At 41.6% G+C, this 22122-nt stretch overlaps 1 pseudogene; it reads left to right on the top strand.

The window, feature by feature from the left end:
• Window positions 1-22122, top strand: part of LOC121836540 — a 139852-nt pseudogene that overhangs the window by 76962 nt on the left and 40768 nt on the right.

Raw genomic sequence — 22122 nt, 5'->3', positions numbered from 1 at the left:
ACCATGGCTTCCAAGACATCTGAGACCACCTGTCCTTGAAAGGGGGCACGATCACCACCTGAGCGCCCATGCAGGGCTCTTCAAAACACACAAACGTATTTCCAGTCGCTTCGTCTGGATCGGAATGCGTGCTGACATATCCCGGTATGTGCGGGGCTGCCAGGTATGTCAGCGGAAGAAGCCACATCGGCAGAAGCCACAAGGATTTATGGACAGCCAATGGGCAACAGGACCAATGGAAGAGCTGAGCGTCAACATTATTGGTCCTCTACCCTCTACGCCACGCCGAAGCAAAGTGTGCTCACAAATGGCAAGCCATTTGTGAGCACACTTTGGAAGGGCATCTTAAAGCGTTGTGGCATCCGGGACCACCACACTGTGCCATATCGCCCAATGGGCCAAGCTGTGGAGCGCCACATCGCCACTGTGAAAGAGAGCCTCCGGGCGTACTGCGACAGCAACCGAGAATGGCATCGTAATATCCCCGAAATATACCTTTGCCACCAGGACGTCGGGGAGTGTCGTCATGGGTTACACACCGGCGTTCCTTTACCATGGAAGAGAACTTCCACGACGTGGGAAGCACCACATGCGCCGAGTGACTCGGAGCCCCTAGCGGGCAATGCCCATGCATTCGCAGCTGAACTTTCCAGAACTACTCAGGACGCACACCAGTTTACCGTATCTCATCAAGGGAAAGCCAAAACAGCACAAGGACGCCACTTCAATGAGCATCGGCAGCCAGTTTCCATGAAGGTCGGCGAGCTGGTTTTGAGGAGCCTCCACACTCTGACTGCCGCAAGCCAAGGAATTTCAGCAAAGCTGTCACCTCGGCGGTCAGGTTCTCTTCTAATAATTGCACAAATCGGCAACGACTTTTTGTTGGCTGATTCCGACTGCGGCGTACGGCGTTAAACGGCCCACGTCGACCTGCTGTCACTCTTCCACCCTCCGTGGTCCCCGTCATCCCCCATTTCTTCACCTTCCGAGGGGAAGGAAAGTTGCAAGAAGCGAAGCAGCGGAGCGCACGTGACGCCACGACGTCGAGTCTTCCACTCGCGTGTGTGGCACGGAAAAGGGGAAACAGAAGAAGTGTAAGAATAAGAGGATAGGATTCACTTGAACCTAATACCTGAAAAAGAAAACCTAAAGTTTAGATCAAGCCTAATATAGACCAAATTCTTGTTACTTTTTTACAGCATTAATAAGTGATATTTTTATTATTAATATAATATTGATTTGCTTAATTTTGTTTTAAAAGAGAAACTTTTGAAAACTGCGCAAGACCATCGCTATTGCAATCATCTTCGGTTGGGCTACCGTTGGAGTTCCGGAGGCTTCAAGTGTCGCTTCCTTTTTACGTTTGAGCCGTTTTAGCGGATATTTTAAATATCTTCTTTAGGAAAATCGTGTTCAAGAATAGCAAGCGATGACTGAGAGCTGGGAGACGCTGCGTCTTACCGACGCATGTAAGTGGCGGAGAGCTCATGGACGGCTGGCGCAAGCGCCGGTGAGGAAGTTTCTTTCGTTTCTGCGAAGTGCGCCAATGTTTCAATCTTTGTTGTATACCGTGTGCTTGCTAAGCTATGCTTGATTCTAACTATGCTCTGCCCGGTGTTATTTTGTTATTTCAAAATAGCGTATCTTCTTCAAAACCTATGGCTCTCTCCGCAGACTGAGAAAGATTCGCGTGCGGCGGAACCGAAGGCCAGCCAAGTGCCTGTTCTGGGCGCCGTCCTAAGACGCCCGACGCCCGACGACGCTTTTGCGGAGCGTTCAAGTGCACTCTGACGGCAGTTCAAGCAATCACAGGTCATGCTGGTTCTGACGTGTGGTCCCAACAGCCTCTCGCCACTGATTTATTTCATAAAGCGGGAGCAGGAAAAACGATACAAGAGCAAGCAGCATAATTTCTTGCCTATGCTGATTGCCTGTGCCGTAGAGACGCGCGGTCTCTTTGTGTATGCCGAAGCGGCACGCTTTCCAAGTTTATGATTCTGTGATGTAAATAAAGTGAGTTTGAATGTCACGTTTTTTTAGTGGCGGCGGAATCCGCTACGAAAAGCAGAGCAGTTAAATAAAAAAGCATGAAAAAATGCGAAAACAACCTGACTATTCATGGTCTTGAAAGACTACCAACGTACCAACTCGCCTGGTTATTCTTTCTGTCAAAGAATAATAGTAAATACTAATAAATTATATAAATGCAAATTTTTAATTGATTACAAATTTGTAATTGATGCAGTAGAGCCCTACACTGCTCTGGTGCTTTTATAATATCAGTTAATCTGTAAATGTATAGGATGTTGATACCAATCATTTAGGTCCGACCGATTATATTAAATCTTTTCTTTAACAGCTCGCACTTATATAAAAAAGTGCTCATCATAAATTAAGCCGCACCACTGAATGTACAATAGCGTGTGACTTGTATGTATGTTCTCAGCATTTGAAAAGGATGAATTCAAAAAGGGCTAATCATTTTGTTTCCTCTGTGTTAGAGCTGTTTTTAGGTACACACAAAATGTGGGTGTCTACGTCTAAAAGAGAGGAATGGAAACTTCACGCAGGGCTGCAGGCCTGATTCAGTTTGACTAGCAGGTTGCAACCTATGGGAACCTGCATCACAAGAGTAAAAGTGAGTCCGCCCACTGATCTCTACTATAGGCGGCTGGATGGTGCACCGAGCCGACAGGTATGAAGCCACCGGAAGTAAGCGGCTTGTCCCGGAAGCGAGCGCTTGACAGGCTTTTCAACTGCTCCGCGTTCTGGTTAGAACAGCGCTTAGGACTCTAAGATTTTTTTTTTTCTCATCACAAGAGAGCCTGCTTGTTGCGGAGTAACAGTGCATGCGGAGCCGAGAATTTTCCTGGGAAGCCATTCCATGTGAAAATTTACAGATTCTAGTCTATCAAGTGTGGGTATGTCCCACGTTCAAATGCCTTATTCTCAAGATTTAATTCAGAACGGGAGTATTAAAACCCAATCAAAGACACAAAATACTTCGACAAAAATATCTACTGATTGCACTAGGAAGCCCACCGCACGCCTGACTTCCAGGACAAGCATCGAACTTGCGGTGGCTTTAGTTGCGCCAGGCTCGGAGAGCAGCCAAATGCCATCCAGCCCCCTGTAGCAGAGATCAGTGCATCCGCCCTGCACTTCCTCAACAATGGCACCATGAGGAAGGGAGAGCTGCCCCCACCGTGTATGCAATGGCAGGTGGGGGTCATTACAGTGCACGCCTGCGCAGATAATATAAAACAAAAGATTATTAAAAAATATTATTAAAAACAAGGAGTGTGAATGGCATGGACAAGGAGGAGATGAACACAGCGCTGCGTTGTGTTCGCGTCCTCTGTTCTCATATTCTTCACGATTTATATTTAATTATTGGCTACCAACTGGTCCAATCATCAGCACTAGTTAATAAAATGCTGCTGCTCTTTATTACTGTGCATTAACATTGCTTAAAACTGAATCCTACACTAATTAACAAAAAATAAATGAGGGTGCAAGCTAGCCAGTACAGGCTAAACAAGATTTATTTATTCTACATGGGTTCTCGGAAGGATGACAGAAACGCAGAGAAGTGTGAAACACAGCTAAGTTTTAAAGCACAAGAAATGAAAGGGCGACCCAAAAGAGGAAACATGGGAGAAGACACGAAGACACTCTTCGTAATTTCTCTTCTGCTTACAGCATTATACTGTTCACCTTACAGCGTTATACTGTTCACAACACGAGCAGTTCTAGCGGTCCTTGGGACATACTATGCTGGAGGCTTATGTAGTACTGGCTTTGCCGTTGTTACTTTCTGGTATATGGCAAGCTGCAATAAATTTATTGCAGGTCGCTGCTGCACCAAGCAGGTGCACTCACTGGCAAAGATTAAATGCTACTCTCTTCAAGCCGCATGGAGTGCTCTCTGAGGTGAGAGATCATTTCTGGCGGTCTTTGGTACATGGAATGCTGGGGGCTTATGTAATACTGACCTTTTATTTGTTAATTTCTTGTATATGGCAAGCTGCATTACTTTCTCACAGTTCCGGGCTAAACCAAGCGGATAGGACTACCGTCAAACCGCAAGCCGCTCTCTTCAAGCCGCACAGAGTTTTCTATGAGGTGGGCCATAATTTCTGGCGGTCCTTGTTACATGCCGTGTTGGAGGTTTATGTAATACTTGCCTTGACTTTGTTACTTTCAGGTATATGGCATGCTGCATTAACTTTCTTGCATGTTCGAGCTGCACCAAGCGGGTAAACCCAGCGTCAAAAACCACACAAGCCGCTCTCCTCAAGTCGCACAGAGTGTTCTATGAGGCGAGCAATTATTTCTGGCGGTCCTTGGTACATGTCGTGCTGGGGGCTTATGTAAGACTTGCCTTGTCCAGTTTGATCCAGTTTTACCCAAGGAAAACATGGACCTCTATAGTGAGATGGCGCACGACTGCATGCACATGCGCATAGTATATATATATATATACAGGGTGTTTCAGAGAACTCAGGCCAAATCGCTCCTGCAAAAACTACTCCTCGCAACGAAAAAAGGCTTCTGTCGTTTTGGTCCTGGGCCAGGGGCCCATTTAGGAAAAGTACTAAAGTCCGGGATAATTAAGTTGTTAATTATTTTTGCGTAATTAACTTTTTAATATTGTGTTTCAGGGCATGGTTTCAATTAGAAAATTGCTCAGCATCGTCGAAAAACACTAAATCAACAAATTGCAGAACGATAGAAGGCACACGAAGCATTTTACGGCTTTCTGAAAAACCGCACAAATTCGACGGGTTTTTAAGCTTCAGTTTGCTACCGGACAGCGCAGCAGAGGTTGGTTGCACTATCTCTCCACGGGGCGCGGTGCCGCCGGGGCCCAGATGCGCTCCGATAGCAAACCGAAACTTAAAAACCCGTCGAATTTGTGCGGCTTTTCAGAAAGCAGTAAAATGCTTCGCGTGCCCTCTATCGTTCTTATATTTGTTGATTTAGTGTTTTTCGACGATGCTGAGCAATTTTCTATATGAAACCATGCCCTTAAACACAGTATTAAAAAAGTTAATTACGCAAAAATAATTAACAACTTAATTATCTCGGACTTTAATGGTTTTCCTAAATGGGCCCCTGTCCCAGGACCAAAACGACACGAGCCTTTTTTTGTTGCGATGAGTAGTTTTCGCAAGACCGATTTGGCCTCAATTTTCTGAAACACCCTGTATATATATATATATATATATATATATATATATATATATAGAGAGAGAGAGAGAGAGAGAGAGAGAGAGAGCATCCTATTTTATTTCAAACAAAATTTAAAAGAAACTGCGTGAGTGTTACTTGAATGCCGCCTTCACTGTGTGTTCTAGAAGCTCGGAGGATATCAGATTAGGGCATAACCGTCGCATATGTTAATGAAACTAATTAATCAGAATTTTAATTATCTTTTGAAAACACTGCTTTCATTTATAATGGTCTTATGGGATATGTTTTAATTCTAGTTTCAAAGGCAGTGAATATTAGAGACTAACCCAATTGACACTATTTGCGAACGGCAACAAGTTTCGAGATGTTCAATGCTATAAATCTGTCTTTTCGTCACCCGATTCCGAAAGTGCGTGCTCAGAAGACCTCAAAATGCTGTGCGGACGTGGTTGCTTCAAACGCACCTTCACTATCTTGGAAGTATGACGCCGACGCAATCACCAAGGACACACCGTCGCGACAGTGACGGCGTGCCCTATACGACTATGTCACTTTTCTACCCACCATTAATGCCACGAATTCTTGATTTCAAGCTGAGCGCGGTTTTTGCATCTGACATTAAAAACACAGAAGTTGGACAATGGCTATCTCGAAGCCGCTTTGCTTTTCGTGGATTGTTTAAATCGGGATAGCCTATAGTATTGAGTGGCTCTTAACACTGCAGTTGCAACATGGGTCATACAGATATTAATTACAAAACTAACAGATTTTGGTCAATTAATCAACATACTGTGACGGTTATTCCCTTTACTAATGTCCGCCGAGTCCCACAAACACACGGGGAAGGAGACATCGACACACCTAACTCTCACGGCCTTTTTAACAAATTTTGTTAGCTTTCGAAAAGAAGGATGTGTTGTACATTTAAAACGTCTTGTAGAATGTAATCATGCACATGATTGTGTTACAAAGCTTGTTTTTCACACAATTAAGTATTGCATGTTTGATCGCAACCTTTTAAACATAAGCAAAGCATCCAGTTCGGTACTCAAAATGTATTATATTTTTTGCAATAAATCAACGGACTCCTACTTGGTTCGCCTTTGGCTTTGTGCTGAGTATAATAGGCAAGTACGAATGATCAATTTTAGGCTTAAAGTGTATAATGATTTGAGCTTATTAACTTTTCGGTTGAATATCATATAGTTTCTGCGCCTCTCTTCAAGCCTGTTACTTAGTGCCGTCACGCTAGCTTCAGCCGTCCTGACAGCGTCGGTTTCACTTGTTCAGGTGTAGGCTCCTTTGGTTACTTTAGTACACATGTTCTCAGAGCACAGTAATATGTCAGTGAAAGAACCAGACCATGTACGAATAGTAGATTTACGTATAGTACAAAAAATACCTAATATCAAGGGCAAATAAGAATCCACTGAAGTAAAGTTAGAAGTGAAGAATTTTGATTACTAAACTAAATGTTTTGTTAAAATTCTCAAGGATCTGCTAAAGCTGCGTAGTGGTAATCGAGCCATCAAACAAAGCTTCCCATTTATTTAAGCTTGTGAGCAGTATATTGCATGGTCATATCGACGTATAAGCGTACATAACCAGCATGAGGGCAATAAATATACTTTTTGACTAAATATCCACTTGATCTCGTTGTCATCCTGCCCACTGCCAAAGCTTGGTTAGTTCTCATTCAAATTATGTAGTGGCTCTAACTGTGATCAGGTCAACGCCCCCATAGAGGTTGTAAGTAAATGTGGGATTTGATGGTCCTCTAGCCATGCTCATCCTTAAATTTCAAAGTAGAACTGTTGCTGCAATGTCGTGACATAGCTTGTCAGGACATTGCAACCTAATACATATTCTTGATAACAGAATAGCTATAGTGTTATTTGTTTTCTAAAGGGAAGCACCGACATCCATCAGATGCATACACATTCACCCAACAATGTTTCGATTTTTTCTTAATTCTCCATGTGTACATGTGAACCTCTCCGCTCCTGAGGTGTGCTTTTCCAGCCAAAATATAAGTAAGCACTGCGAGAAAGCGGGATTCTTGTGACCGCGCTCGATCAATGCGATTGCGGAGTTCGCTCTATGGGCGTGCCTTCTCCGCAGCGCACTGGCATATGCGAAGAAGCGCACTGAACAAAGCAAATCAATCCCAGTGGCGACTTTGCGAGCGCGAAAGGTTCGAATGGCGTAAACGACTTTATTTTCGCGAGCTCAATATTTTATACATTATATAAGTGTCACTTTTATGAACACTTTGCAGGTACAAAATTTCGCAATCAAGAGTAATGTTCAATGCATTCGTATACATGCGGTTACTTTCTTGCATGACCAATTTTAAGTAATTTTGATCAACTCACAAAAAATAGGCCTTCGCAAATTCAAGTCGTTTACAGTAGTACAATTAATCTTGAAACCAATATCTCTTACCGTATTATAATAAAATGCTAAAATAAAATTTTAATAAAAGCACAGCCTTCAAATATGGCCATTCAGGGATGTTTTCGTTGTGGCCTTCATCAATTCATATGTGCTCCAAATGTAGCCATGAATCTGGAAAGGGCTATTGTTTGTCATAAATTTTTTTATGGCGTTTAAGGGTTGAAGTAATAAATGTCGTGCCCTGCAAGGAGCACTATTTATTACCTGTAACATAGCCTTGGGCATGCAAAGAAGGCACACCACCTGTGTCCGACATATCAGACATTCAGAAAGGCTATTGTCCGATCTTCCTCACCCTTGAGTCAGGCTAAAGTTGTAACTATATCTCTTGCCTTTCTCACATGGTGGTGCTTTGAGCGAGTTATGTGATGTTATATGATAGGGTTGCTTAGTGTAACTTTCTCTTCTCTTTTTACGCAGGATGTAATGGCACACCATCATCACAAAGGAGACTGTAAAGTGAGGCAAGCTCGAAAATTTAAATAAAGTGATAAATAGTATTTCAATTTCTCTCTTATCAATTACGTGAAGAAAACTGATGACAATGTTTGTATTCTACACATACAGGCTTTCAATTGAAAAATGCAATGCACATTTTTTATGGCTTTTTTACACAGTTTCAGAAGACGCTGGTACGTCATTTTCACGAGGAATGCTTGGAAAGAGAGCTGCCAAAGATTTCCTCGTAATTTTAACGTACATAGCCGCAAATAAAAATGACGACTTTGATTACATCATGTTCAAAATCCACCAGCTCACCTGCGCAATCACTGTTTTTTTCATTGATAATTCCGGAAGCAGGCTTATTTCCTTTTCCCTATGGATCCACAAGCTACCCGCAAGCAACTAAGTTACTTCTTGAAGCCTTCACTGTGCTGGACAACCTGGGTCGCTGTGTAGCCGAGCTGGAAGCAGAAGTCGCCTTCTTCGGCCTTTGCTTGAGGGAAGGCTACGTCGATCCGGTCCGGTTCAACCGTCTTTTAACAACGGGGTTTGGTTGGAGCCCCAAAAAGAAGGTAATCAAGGTCCACGAGAAGGATGATGCCCAAGAATAGAAAAGCTCCGCAGGGCCTGTGATCGCATCTGGACACTCCCCAGAGGCAAGGATTACAGGAACCACCAGGACTATCTTCGCTGGAACTCGGGAAAAAAGGAACTCTTCGAGCGGCTCTGGTATGTGAAGCGACGAATTGTATTAAGCAGTTTTAAGAGTACGAATACCAGAGAAAGGAGGAGTGAAAGTACACCAAGTTCGGGGCACGTGACGAACGGATCTAAATGTAGCATTGTTAATCCTCGCAATGTGGGCATCTCAGATAAAGCAGAACAGATGTTAAGCAAAGGCCCAAAGTTTTGCTTGAATGTTAAACCTTCGAGGTTGGATGTTTTTCCTCAATTCAGGATATTTTGAAGGTGATCCATTTTGACGAGAGGGTAGCGTTTTTAGATCAGGCAGTTGATAGAATGGAATGTCTTCTAGATAAGTCTTATCCAGCAGAAAGAAGGAATTTCCGAGGCGTGGTTTCAGTTAAGAGAAAATTGGAAAGAGGTTCGCTTAAAGTGCGGCAGACACATAAATCCGGCAAGTTCGCAATCCTTGCGTCGACGATGTTCGAAAGAAAATCGTCTGGCGCTTTGAATTCTCTTTTTGTGAAATGGAGGGGAAATATTGGCAAATTGAGAAGTGTCGTAACGGTTTTAAAGGAAGATGGGTTAGACGCACTGGTAAAAAAGGTTACAAGCCAAGCGGGAATGACGTTAAGTGTAAAGTTTTTTCTAAAAGATCACAAAGTAGACATGCCCTTTTGTGTAGTGGTGAACGAGAGCGGAACTCTCGTGATTTCCATCTCGCGATTTCTTCAAAAAGGGTTGAATCTTGCGCAGCTTGAAAAAGTCTGGTCCCGAAGAATTCGAATGAATTGATCAGTACCCTGGAAAGATTTCATGGAAAGAGATGTTCGGTAGTCTCCATGGACATAAAAGACATATTATTCGCTAGAGAAGGCACGTCTAATGCAGAGGGTTCGTGAGGCTTTGGAATTGAATTCGGTTCATTTTCATTCCAACTTAGGAATAACGGTGGATAGTTTTTTTGTCATTTCTGGATCTGTATCTCCAGGCAACGGTATAATAAATGCAAATTTGTACAAAGAGATGGCGCATGTATAGGTCCATCTGTTGCTGCAATGCTAGCAGAAATATACCTTAACAACATGGATGCTGCCATAACGGATAAACATAATTGTATTTCATCGAGTACAAGCTTTGTTAGAAGATATGTTAGTGACACATTGATCTGCTCATTTCGCGAAGAGGATATACTCGAGTTAGAACGGACAGTGAGGGGAGCGGTGCCGGAACTTATGTTCACCTTAGAAAAGGCAGACAATCGTATTTTACAATTTCTGAACCTACGCATTCACGTGGAGGGAGTTTATGTTGGGAGCGCGGAAAAGTGGCCGCAAAACCCGTTTTCAGTAGGAAAAGTTGTCATGCTAAATTAGTAAAAGCAGATGTAGTCAGATCTCTGATCAGCAGCGCACTGGATAAGTCGTGTGCCCATTTTATGGGTTGTGTGGTAGAAAGGCAGTGGTCAAGGTTAGAAGATGCAGGCTATCACAGTGTGTTCATGAAAAGACAATTGGAATTACAGCAAAAGGCTAAACAACCAACAGAAAAGGAAGCGAAAAGGCATTATGCGGTTATTCCGTATTTTCACGCAATTTCGCATAACATTAAAGCATGTGCAAAAAAATTTGAGATAGATGTAGCGTTTAAGTCCAACTTTAAGCTGAACCGTTTGACACCGTTTTAGACAAGTCAGAAAGTGTGGCAGAAAGCGCACCGTGATAAGTCGGTTGATTGCAAAGAAGGGGTGGTCTATGAAATACCACTGGAATGCGGTTTCAAGTATGTGGGACAAACGGCAAGGTGTGTAAATGATAGATTGGTAGAGCACAAAAGAAATGTAAAAATGAACGCACCCAATTCAGAGATTGCTAAACATATTAGTGAGTGCAACAATTGTACGGCACATTGGTAGCAAACTGACGTGGAGGGCGCAACTTAAGTGTTGTTGCGCACAGAGAGCGCAACAACACTTAAGAGGCTCATAAGAGAAACAGTTCGTACTAAATCCATCGGTAATTGTATCAACAATGCTTCGATGCAACCCGGAAGTAGTTCCAAGAAGTCTCTTAAAATGTAATGTTTTTTTTTTCTTTTGTTTGTTTTTATAGTTGTAAGTGAACGTGCAATGGAGTCACTTTGCGGCCAGGGGTTCAGTTGGAGGTCATATCAGTTCTCGTTTAGATAAAGCACAGCCTTTCCAGACTCCAGTTGGAAAGGAAGTGGTCCGTGTGTTTTTCTGTGTTTGTTTTGTTCAAGGTCCCAAGCTTTCAGTTTGGGATTGAGGTCACCGTTTATGGTCGATGTGAAGACCAGTGTGGGTAGGATTTTATAGATGACAAAGGTTGACCTTGTGACGTCGGTGGTCGGTGATTAGGTCGTGGATATATAAAGCATTGAGGAAATAAACGCAGTAGCTGAGTTTGAGACGTTCTTTTCCCCTGTCTTTCTTCTTTGACCACATTACCCAGCTTTTACCACAGTCTCGGGTTGTCTACATCCTGATCAACATCCACCAGCTCGCCTGCGCACTCACTATTCTTTCATTGACTTTCCTAGTCAATTTAGGAAAACGGCAATACATTATTTTCACGAGGATAGATATGGAAATGATTTAATCATCATTTTTACGTCTCTGCTCGCAACTTAAGAATGCGGTGCCTCATCTTTTTACGACTTTTCTCACATAATTTTATAAAATGATTGTACGTTATTTTGACGAGAAATGTTTGGCACTAGAGCTGCCAAGACTTTCCTCGTAAATTTCACGACTCATTTTTAAGAGTGCATCTCCCGATGGTGCCACCTCTACATTATCATCAATTAAGTTGTCACCGCGGTTTCTTAACATTTCACGAGAGGGGAGCTATTTGTCATGAAATTTCACAAGTTGGAATCCAGCCGTTCAAAGAAACATCTTTGAGAAGTCAGCTTTATAAATGCAGGCACCGATTTTTCTGGCTAATTTTAGACCGTTCTTTCCATTCAGAACGCCCGACATACACGGCGTCCAAGATAACTTGCACCATACTTAAAAAACACCGGAGCGCTCTGCAGGAGTGAAATCAACTGTCTGTCGTTAGTAATCGTCTTGCGTAAGTGCGCAATTATTTTTACGCGCCTGGTTATCTAAATAACTAAGATTAATTAGCTAACCTTTTAAATATTATTTTAAGGGCCGAAATATCAATTGGAAAATTGCAGGGCGTATTGAGAAACACCCAATTAAAGTGATTGCAACATGGTAAGCTTTCGTGCTTTTCTCCGGCCTTCAAAAAAGGCACATTCACGGCGCGCCCGCGTGCCGTGATTGGAAAGCGAGTTGTCACGCGGTATTTCTTGTATTTCGCTGGCGTTTTTTGGAGGCTAGGAAAAGGAGCATGCAAAGAGTGCCTTGTTGAAAATAGTTTAATTGGGTGTTTCTTCATGCGCTCTACAAATTTCCGATTCCCGTCTTGGCCATTAAACTAAGATTTCAAAAGTTAACTTGTTAGCCTTAATTAAATAACTAGGCGCACTAAAAAAATTGCGTGCTCTTTCGGAAGAGACTTGCTAACAGCGGTTTCACTCCCGCAGAACGCCCCAGTTCTTTTTAAAATTTGGTGCAAGTTATCTGGAACACCCCGCATATGTACTGGTGGTGTACACTTAGTACGCTAAGAGCGTACATGTAGTGTACTAGATGTACACTTGTATGCAAGAAATACACTCAAGGTACGCTTATAGTGTACTGCAGGTGTAGTTGTAGTGTACTAAAGGTATACTATTTTGTTTTATAAAGGTGTGAAACTAGTACAGTTTTAGTAAGCACTCTAAGTACACTATTAGTATACTTTCACTATGCTGATTTTGAACTACTTTTCACCAAGGGCGAGCAAAACTTCAACATGTTGTTTTCGCTTCAGAAAAAAAATCGATTATTCTTTCAGAGAGAAAGGCAATAACTCTTTTCAAGTCGTTTTCTTTCTCGTATTTTTACTTGGTACAGTTCAGGGCAGAATAAACGGCTGTTTGGGCAGCAAAACTGACTTTTTAGCAAGTTTATAGTTTTCTTTCTTTGTTAAGTATTTTGTTGTACTGCTTCAAGCTGTTTTTTTTTTGTAATACGCTTACATGGCTTTCATTAAAAATGGTCTTATTGACAGGCGCAAAAGAATCAGTTTAACGAAATTTTAAAAAAGTGAAAATTTGTTTGCATTTTGTTGAATCTTGTTTAAATATTTCAACAATAAAATGTTACATAGCCATCGAAACATAGCAGGCTAAAAGTAGCTCAAATTTCCGAACATAAATTATCAAGCGTTACGAAAAAAAAATTATTTCTACTTAACTGTTTAATATTGCCTACTTTCGCGCCCAATAAAAAAAAAAGAATTAAACCACGCTTACGCCATATAAAATATTTTAACCATTTCCTGCCCCAGATATCCACACCGCAGTATTCGATTTACGAGTGCAGCCCATCTTAACACCTAGACCGGAAGTACACTACCCCGCACTTCTGTGTATTGCGCTACATTGTTCTGCACCGGTTTAGCCTGATGCAAGTCATAAACGAGCTGCGCGTGATCCTGGTGCCTTTCACAATTGAATTTAGATTTATATTTAAATCCATGGAAATTCCATTGATTTAACTACGGGATTTTCGGTTCTATCCCCACATCTGCATTTGCTATGTGGAGGGCACTGTCCCAGCGCGCGTTCTTTTCATCTTAACTCAGGGATCGAGTTAAAGACTCCAGTTTAGCAGCCGGTCTCCACTGGTTGATTTTTTTTTCTAAATGACAGAGAGTTATCTTATTCAATGGTAGACAAATTTCACCATGGCCCAGAAGCCTCGCCCCAAACTGTTTTTTTTTTTTCTTTTACGCGGGATTTAGTTTTTTGCGTCATATTTTAGACGGGGAAGAAAAACAGCGCAAAAAGGGATGTAGAGAAAAAAGAAAATAAATGGGGCTTTCAAGGTCCACCAATTGTCTGCGAAGATCAAATACGTACATATACAAAGTCTCCCCCCCCCCCCTGTCCCCCCTCATCCTGACATTCCTGCTCTTGACAGCTGACATGAATTTACCCATGTACCAATGTTGTACGGAACGGCGTTCCTGGAACGCGTTACCTTCAGGAGGAACAAAGGAATGCCGTCGTTCCATTTTGAATCGGTGGAACTAAAGAGGGAACTCGTTACATTTTTACTGGCACAGAAAGAGGAACGGCGTTCCTTTTTTTTTTTTTTTGTCCAGTGGGATAATTTTTATTTTGTTTCTAAGAAGGAAAATTTTAAAGTATAAAAGCAATATCTATAGGATGAGCAGTATCTCGTTAACGTTTTTGTTACTTATCTTAGGTTTTATTTTGTGTTTTCATCGCTTGGTAACAGTCGGGTACAGGACAACTATAGCGGACATCGATTTCTTTTTCAGTGCCCAAGACCGCGGTACAAAAAGCAAAACATTAAGTCGAAGGAAAAGACAGACAGAGTGTGGTTTCAAACTTAGCTACTTTCTTTGCTTCCACGAATCCTGATACACCCAGAAGTCAAAGGCCGACTTCAGCCATCACTGAACTTCCACAAAGATACCTACAGTTACAACAAAAGAACAGGTTACCAGACATCGAACACTCCCTTGTATCCCGAAGATTGGTGACTTAAAAGATACACGAACATAACCTTTATTCCTTCTCCACTGGTCTCCCACTTTCAAACTGAACATTGAATCCCACCTTTACGAAGGAGGACTTGTAGGTTTCAAAACTGACCTTCCAAAAGCCCTACCCTTTTACCCTTTTCTTCACTTGCTGCTCCATGCAGAAAGCGACATCGAAAAGGAACTTTTGTTAAGTTCGAACAAGAGACTATGCTAGATTGAAATGTGTGAGGTTGTTGCAAAACACTCGTGTACTGTGAAGCAACAGTACATCTGGCACGTCCGAATCGCCGGCCACAAGCATGATTATGGTTAAAAGCTGAGATTTTTGAAGGTGAATAATTCAACAAATGGAACCATGCTTCCGCTTGCTTTAATCCGTTGGTGCTCTTCCATCACGGTATTGAAATTCATATGTTCCCATTTGATGGGATTGATAAAAGGAAACTTTGGTTGATTTAACTAAATATAGAAATCAGCAAAATACAGATGTAACGTATATGTAACGATACGTTCCATATTTTTGTTACTGTAACGGGAACGAGTTTCATTTTCACATGAGGAACTTGTAACTTGTATCATCGGCATAAAACAACGAATAAGAGGTTTCACTTTATCGGTAAAAGCTGAAATGCCTACGTTTTATTTACTTCTGTGCTGTGACACTGAGTGTTATTAGCTTGAAAATTAACATTTAGGACTCGACAGTAGTAAATAGGAGCAAATAGCCACAAGAACGATTGACGTGCTCGCGCGAACCATGTTGCTCATGAAAGCAACGCTTGTTAATAACATTGTTTAAACTTTAAACTCTAATGTCCTTTTGAGAGGCGTCGGAGCTATTCTGGAGATGGAGGCGTGGGGGGCGACTAAGATTGAGAAGGGGAGGGGGGGAGGGGGGGAGGCGAGAGCGAATCTCTCTCCGGCCTTTTTTCATTCGAGAAGGAGTCGTTACAGCCAAGTCGAAGCACGTAATTGTCTGCTTCTTGCCTGGGCTCACAAAAAAGTTGCCCCCCCCCCCCCTCCCGAAGACACAACACCCGACAAATGCGTGATCGTGTCGCATCGCCATGACCTACAATATTTCAGCATAAAAATTATATATATATAAATATATATATATAGAGAGAGAGAGATACAAAAGTAGTGTGCGCTTACACAGCAGTCGTGGGATGATAAAAATAAAAAAAAATTAATTTAATGGGTAAAAATCTTACACACAAATATGAGCAAAGTGCCGAAAAACAGTAGTTCACAAGAACAATCTAGGTTAGACACAAGAACGCTAGATACGCGGAGAGTACACTTAAAATTGACGGAATAAAAGAACGCACGTACTTACAAAAATAAATTGTTAAATAAAAATTTAAATATGAAATTCCAAGTTTAAAAAATAAAAATAAGAAAAGGGCCTGACGTCCGTCGACGTTTTGACAGTGGCACAGTCTCCTATATATCAATCGAACCATTTGTAGACCTTCACCACTTTATATATATATAACTACACTTGTCAATCTTCACTCATTCCCATTATATATATATATATATATATATATATATATATATATATATATATATATATATATATATATATATATATATATATATATAGGGATGATTTCATCTCAACTCAGGCACAAATTTTGAATCGAACTTTTAATTTTTTTTTTTTTTTTAGTTTAGTGTTTCCGGCAATTTCTCTATAAAAAGAAGACGCAAACGGAAAGTGCTTAAGATTATTCGTTCTCAAGTTATGGACCGTTCAAGCGGCCAAGATGGAAACTGCCGGTTTTCCAGCTTATCGGGGTGCCATATTTCACCCCATCCCTTTTCCCTACTTTTCACACTACAACAATATAAATTTTCAGGATCACTCTCGAGATATGCTTTTATATGCTAATTAAGCGTCTATATCATAACATTTTTAAAGTTTTTTTTTTGTCAAACCGCTTCTTTGCGACGATATTTGACGAAGTTCAGCGAGCTGTGCTGTGTGACATAATCAACATATTTATATGATCTTTACATCACCGCAAAGCTCCAGTTAAGCTCGTTATTTTGAGTATAACTTATATATTTTACAGTAAATATATAATGCGCTACATGTGACTGAAAAACGAATATTTCGAAAAACTACCAAGTTTGGAGTCGATTTTCTAAAACAACCCCACCTTTTTTCTTTTTTTTTTATTCACTTTTAGGTAATATAGTAGTCTATCAGAAACTACCAACAGAAATTGTGATATATTGTTTCAATGGCTGCTATTAAGACTTGAATCTCGTGCTATGAGCGTTTTGAACGTGACTTCGCACAGGCGCTCTGCTTAGCAGAATTTTGGCCTATGTAAAGTTTTCTATTTGTCGTTAGCAGTTACCTCAATATCCAACCATAAACATTAACAGAATTTGTAGTAATATATTTTAAAAAAAAAGTTACTTAAAAGTCAGTATCCACAAGTGCGGGCACAGCGCTTACTTCTTCCCAATACGGGGGAATGCAGATCGTCGGAGAGTTTCTCTGGGGCCTTTTGCTTTCGGCTTTGAGTTTGAAATACCGAACTTGATACGTAATTGTCATATTTTCTTATGTCAAACAGATATGCAGCGCATATCTGACGCTTAGGAAGTGCGGTAAGTACGGTATATTTTGTGCGCGTACTGACTCTTTTGTAAAATAACGAGCATTTTGTAGCGTGTAAGGCCTCAAATGTGTTAGTCATCTGTTTAGGTTTCATTTCTATTGTCAGTGATTCATGTCGGGTTACTTACACTTTTTCCTCTTGACTTAAGTTTGTCCGGGAGTATAGATGTTACGTATCGTCTCCGTCAATACATACGTCAAAGCTCACACACCTTGCAAATCACGCCAGTGCCAAGTAAATAAATATTATTAGGATAAACATTGTTCTTCACTGGCTTTTACGCTCACATATTAGGGTACTTACTAACATTAAATAGAAAACCTTACATAGGTCAATATTCTGCTCAGATGAGCGTCTATGCGAAGTCCCGTTCAAGACTCTCATAGCACGAGATTCGAGTGCTAATAACGGCCATGCAGACAATATATTACAATTTCTGTTGGTAGTTCCTAACGGACGTCTATATTACCTAACTGTAAACAAAAAATGAAAGAAATTAAATATTTTTTTATATAAAATGGACTTCAAGGTTCCAAGTCTTTCTAAATATTCGTTTTTCAGGCAAATGATCCGCGTTATATGTTTAGCACAAAATATTCAAATTATACTCAAAAGAAAGAACTTAATTAGAGCTTTACGGTGATGTAAAGATCATAAAGTATATTGATTAGGCCACACAGCACAGCTTGCTGAACTTCGTCAAATATTGTTAAAGTTAGGCGGTTTGACAATTTAAAAAAAACATTAAACATATTATGACCTAGACGCTTTATTAGCATAACTCGCCGTTTGCATCTTTATTTACAAAAAGAATTTACAGGTAGTTACTAAAAATTTCAGAGGCGTTAATTATGGGTTAGTGTATTTTTGTGAGTCACCTGTATTACTGGACGACCAGTGAGCAAAAACCGAAATGTAAGCTTTTATGCGCGACTCCAGCGACCTACAGGGGACGCCACAATCGGGCAAATATGGTGGTCGAATCCAGGTCGTGCCGTGCCATGTGCCAGCTCAACGCACAACGCTGGGACACCAGCAAGTAAGCATTGGACTCAAAATAGTTGGCCCCGCTTTTCATCTTCCACGGTTCGAACCTGCGGCGATGTGTTGGGGTAAGCGAACTTCCAGAGGCTTGACTTTCTTCGAGGAGACGAGGAAATGACTGCTCCCTGTCCTTCCAGGGTGCTGATGAACGTTGATAAACGCAGAATGTCTGGCTCACGCGGTTAAACATATGTCGCGTGCAGAGCAACCTGGGTCACAATGCGATACTACATTTACGACACAGACATCGGTACAACTGTTCTATCGCGCAAACCACCGACAACATTTAAACACGGAAGCCAGAAGAGACGAGCGGAAATCCCTAAGGGACCTGTTGCGGCCAGTTCAGTGTTTTCCCGCTAGGTGCCGGTCGTTTTGCTGGAGTCGTGCATAGCCGCCATACAAAAACGTATTACATTTTCTGTTTGTTTTAATTTATAAAGCACTGCAATAGGCAGGTAGAAAAAATCAATGAGCCAAAAGAAAAGGTAGGCTTTTTAGAAAATCAATCTTCAATTCGCAAAATTTTTGAAAAAGTCCTTTCTTCACGAAAATGTTTTATCAGAGAATGAGTGTGTTCACAGGTATGTATTAAAAAATAGGAGGCGCCAATTTTAAATTTCTGTAGTTTTGCGAGTAAGTTGACTTGCTGACAAAACAGTCAAAGAAAATCAGATTTCAAGCTCTTATAGCTGTTATACAAACAAAATATTACATGTTTTATTTATATTACCTTAGAAAGCACTACAATGGCTAGCTAGAGAAAAACAATCAGCCAAATAAAAGGTGGGCTTTTTAGAAAATCGACCTCCGGTTCGAAAATATTTTGAAACAGTCCTTGCTTTGCGAGAATACACTGCCATTTCTCTTTTACTCACAACGTTAAACTTGTTATCAATAGAAAGACTATACTCTTAGCTTTCTGAAAATACTAAATGTTTACGATATCTCAAATAGGTCACGCGGAGCAGCTGGTCAAACTTTGAAAAATATTGCCAAATTGACACATTTTGACAATATTTAAAACAAAAGTGAAGATAAATAATCACAATTAAATTATTGACCATAAATAATCCCTATTCTGAGAGTGGCCCAAAAAAGTTACATTGCTCAACCAATAAAAGTCAAAAAGTAGAAAGGAGTGAAACATGACACCTCCAACAGGCGACAGAAAGGTCAGTTTGCGCCTCGACTGTTTAAAATGTCCATAACTCGAGAACGAAAACTCGCCCGAACTTCCGGTTTGCACTCCCTGTCACAAAAGGGTTTTCCCCAAAACATATATTTTATTCGTCAAAATTAAAAATTTGAGCCCAAATCCGTGCCTGAGTAGAGATGAAACCACCCATATATAGTTCAACGGGCCGGTTGGACGTAAAACGAAAGTTGAGGAGTTCCAGAACAGGCCTTTACTGCACCGTTTCAAGCGGGGACCGCTTTTCTTCAGCGTGGGATAGTGTGTGAAATGTCCTTTTCTTCTTGTTGATGTTCATGTGGAAGAGGAAGAGTGACTATGAAGGGTATTAAAAATATTCGGAGCAGGAGCAACAAAAATGTCGTAAATCTTTGAAATTAGTGATTAAAAACAATGTTAATCCAAATCATTAAAACTAAATAAATTGATTTGTAGTATTTGCCACAGTCTTTGTTACAGCTCTTAGGCACAATCACCTCCGAGCAACCGGAGCGCACACAAAAGTAGCAATGAGGATATGTTCGGGATTAACACCGCTTCGAAAGCGGAGATCTAGACAGCGCAAGAGTGCCATCCCGAAGGAAAAATCCATCAATGTAACGCTGTTTGGCAGTCAATGTTTTCTAGTGGACCGCTGACTGTGCCTGACTGTACGTCAAGCATGTCTGATTGGCCAACAAGTTACTCTGACCGACAGTCAAACTCCAGTCAGACCCCGCTGGTCGGCTTTCTGATGGTTTCCTGGTGGCAGTCGGCCGCCGCGAAATGCCATCAGGATGTCTTGGTGGTGATTCTGACTGTACATTGATTGTCTCTGACTGTACGTCAGAAAGCTTTGACGTGCAGACAGAAGTACGGTCAAAGGACGTAAAGTTCGTTCGGATACCACTATTTCGTCAAATCTATGAATACGAAAAGTAATCTATGCACGAGAAAACGGTTTCGGGACGTGAGCCCATAAAACCGCTGACGTTAGAGATGTGACACGCAACCGACCGACAACCTTGATCAGAAGCCCGCCGAAGCCGCCAAAGCGTCGAACTAGACACTTCGCACTTCGCTTCGCCCATAGAGCTTCGCCGAGCTTTCATGAACGATCGCTCTCGACTCGTTTTGTTTGCCCGCTTGCTCCAACCTGTCGATCCTGCCCGGGCTCTACAATGTCTTATGTTTTAGTAGAAGTTCTACTCGACAAGACCCAGCCTGTTGTGAGTTCCGACGATGTAAGGGACTTTAGCGGTGTAGTTGAAGACGACTAGGTGTACCAGGTCTACTGGGCCGATGACGCGCGAACAAAAGGATCATTCTACGACGCGAAAGTACTCTACATGGCAGGTGAGTAGAACTGAAGTACGGCGAGTGATGTACGAGTGCTTTCATAACATGCTGACGGCTTAACTGCATTTGCAGCTGAAGCATCTCGTATAAAACGAATAGTCAAATCGAGTTTCTGTAGCGGTGGTGTAGCATAGCGGTTAAGGTCTCCGATTTGTACGCAAGCGGTCGCGGGTTCGATCCGCGGTGGTCCTGCTTTTTTTTTTTTTTTTTTTTTTCTCGGAACATTTTGTTTTATCGAGGCATTTGGCGATATTTATGAGTGCGTATAGCTTTACTCTTATATAAATGCTGCCCTTGATGATGAAATTCCCTTGGCAGTGGCAGTCAGACGTCATCTCATGGACCATCAGGTGACGTCTGATGGTCCATCACGTTCCACCAAGGCTGCTGACTGGCAGTCAGTGTCCCAAATTACGTAGCTTGATGGAATTTTCAATAGGGATGGCGGTTTTTTTATGAAGTATTTATGCCATATTTTAATTATGCTTACTCGCCCAAGAATATAACGCAGCGGAAGGATTACCACGGGACGCACGCTCACGAGGATGTTCACGAGAGGCGTGGAACGAGCTCACGATGGCAGGCGCCTTTGGTGCAGCAATGTGATCGACGCGCTCGGCTAGCACAGTCCGTGCAAAACCAAAACAATTGTGTGGCTTCGGCCCTACAGAGAGCGTGGCAGCAAAGTGAGTACGTCTGGACTTCCATTAATACCACAAGCAACCGAATTGAATTTGTGAATTAAAAATGCCTCCTTCAACTCTCTGTAGTGATCAGAGCTAAATCCAGATTCAAGAAAGATGATACGTATTTTTTCAATGCTATGCTCTTAAAGATGCATGTGGTTTGAGAACGGGGGCGTGGGTAAGGACTTGACATGAGACTTATGATTATTGAAGCGCAACCGAAATGAAGTACTGGTTTGTCCTATACGTATAATCCATGTTACATAGTTTACAGCGTAAAAGATAAATAACGTTACGCGTACCGCAGTTGAGGATTCCAGTGATTTTGAAAGAAAAGCCAGAGTTCGCGCTAGTGACAAGATTGGTGGTTTCGACATATTCACAAATCTCACACCTGGGTGTCTGGCAAGGTCTACAACCAGGAACGTCAGAAGTCTTATTTTTCGAGTGCGCCAATATGTCCTTAAGGTTTCTACCTCGTCGATATACCAAGCGTGGTGATACCGGAAAAAGGGTGCGTAGTTTATCGCTTTGCAGCAAAATCCTGTGATGTTTCCTGAGGATAATGTTTACGTCTGGAAGGCGGGCTGAATATGTAACCACCAGGTTTGCGTGCTGGTTTCGTGACATTTTGGGTTGGGATTGATTAATAATTTGCTCTCGGTCGAGAGCACGCGCTCTTTCAATGGCCTTATTGACAATGGCTGGTGGATAATTCTGCTTGGATAGCACGATTTTCAGATTGCTGGCGTTGCGTTCGAATTCATCTAAATTAGAGCGTATTCTCC

The sequence above is a fragment of the Ixodes scapularis genome, unplaced genomic scaffold (assembly GCF_016920785.2).
Source record: "Ixodes scapularis isolate PalLabHiFi unplaced genomic scaffold, ASM1692078v2 PGA_scaffold2__306_contigs__length_199485367, whole genome shotgun sequence".
Lineage (NCBI taxonomy): Eukaryota > Metazoa > Arthropoda > Arachnida > Ixodida > Ixodidae > Ixodes > Ixodes scapularis.
This window is presented reverse-complemented; position numbering and strand designations above follow the sequence as displayed.